General features: G+C 37.3%; 1 long non-coding RNA gene across 1 annotated transcript; it reads left to right on the top strand.

Moving 5' to 3' along the window:
* On the top strand, nucleotides 236-1,825 carry LOC108662941. Its single transcript, XR_001928832.1, has 2 exons — nucleotides 236-495; nucleotides 1,559-1,825. It is a non-coding gene; the product is annotated as an uncharacterized LOC108662941 (long non-coding RNA).

Below are 1,825 nucleotides of genomic sequence, written 5' to 3' on the forward strand. Positions count from 1 at the left end.
TAGGGGATTTTTGAAGCTAGGACTTTTAGGGGCTACTTAAGGGACCTCTTTTAGAGGATTTTGGACATTTTCCCAATGTCAAAAGAGTAAAAAGATTGCACAAGAAAAAGAGGAAGACAAGTGGCCTTGTTAAGGGCATTATTGTAATTGCATGAAAATTTAGATAAGCTTTAACTATAAAATTCTCATTCTTCCAGCAGCTTCTTCATTTCTCCAGCAACTTCTTCTTCTTCTTCCTCCCATCACACGTTTCTCTCTTCTTCCATGAAAGCTTCTCTCAAGCTTCCATCACTCTCCCAAACTAACCTCAATTTTTGTGCTCTACACACCTTGTTGTAGGGTTTTTCATACTCTTTTATTCCCCCACCTTAAACAAACCCTTAAAAGTCTTTCTTCAATACTTTCTCTCACTAGATGAACTTTGTAGAGAAAGAAAGAGAGGTTTCATGATAGTTTGAGGACTCTTGGGACGAAATTTCATTACAATCCACCAAGGTGAGTGATGAATTAGGATTGGTTTTAAGTTATTGATAAAGGCTAACAATTAGAGTTATGAACTGTGTATTGCTGAAGTTGTTTATCTATTTCTAGTGTTACTAAAGTAGAGAACTGAATAGCCAATCAAATGGTAATGGAAGATAGATAGGAAGGGCTAGTGAAGCTTGATTTGGGAAAACAACTTTTGGAGTGATATTAATATAAATTGGATTGGCTGTGATGTTTTTGTGCATGATAGGTTCCAACGAGGCCCTCAGCCCTATTTGAACTGTTAGGGAAGTTAGAGTCCATTAAAGGTTCACCAAATATCGGTGAGTGAACTTGCATTAAAATGTTTTGCGATATACATATATATGTTTGACTGAATCCCCTAAAACATTTTATTGGTTTTTCTTCAAAACTTGCACGGGAACAAACCCTTATGAAATGTTTTTATGTTATGAAATGAATAGTGTGATGACGGTGGTGATAGAAATGGATGGTGATATTATCCGGCTATGTGCACGATGTGGTGGGATGCACATGAGTTGGGTGAGATAGGATGTCTGGCCATGTGCACGATGTGGTGGGATGCACATGAGCTAGGTGAGTTGGGATGTCCGGCTATGTGCACGATGTGGTGGGATGCACATGAGCATGGTGAGTTGGGATGTTTGGCTATGTGCGCGATGTGGTGGGATGGGATGCACATGAGTTGGGAGAGATGGGATGTTCAGCTATATGCACGATGTGGTGGGATGCATATGATGAATCTTGAAAATTTTCCATTTATTTGCAAATTGATTTTATTGCAACAAAAAACATTCTATTTATACTGCCTTGCTTGGATAATTGCTGAAAATTTCCTTTCTTTCCAATTTCATGCTGAATATGGTTCTTTCATCATTAAATGATTTTGCAACCAAGGGTTTAATGGAGGGATTTTAATAAGAACTTGAACTAAATGGCATTGTTTTCAATAAGTGCATCATGTTTTCTAAACCATTACTTGTCATTGCTTGTTCTTTTCCTATGTTCACTCACTGAGTTTGTACTCATGTTTTTAAAATTCATGTTTTAGGTTTCCTGAGTTAAAGGTGATTGAATCCTAGGATAAGGTGATCCTCCCTATCCATTGCCCGGTAGGTACCATGACATTAAATGTTAGCAACCGTGACCAGAGTCACTCCGCTGACGGTCAAGGCCTAATTATGTGTATATGAATACTTGAGGTGAAATACTAAGATTCATTTGTCAAGCTATATATGTATATTATGGTAGATGATGCCATTATGAATGCATAATTGGGTTTTATAAATTGTTTTCAAAGGGACTATATTTGAACATT

The sequence above is a fragment of the Theobroma cacao genome, chromosome 7 (genome assembly GCF_000208745.1).
Source record: "Theobroma cacao cultivar B97-61/B2 chromosome 7, Criollo_cocoa_genome_V2, whole genome shotgun sequence".
Lineage (NCBI taxonomy): Eukaryota > Viridiplantae > Streptophyta > Magnoliopsida > Malvales > Malvaceae > Theobroma > Theobroma cacao.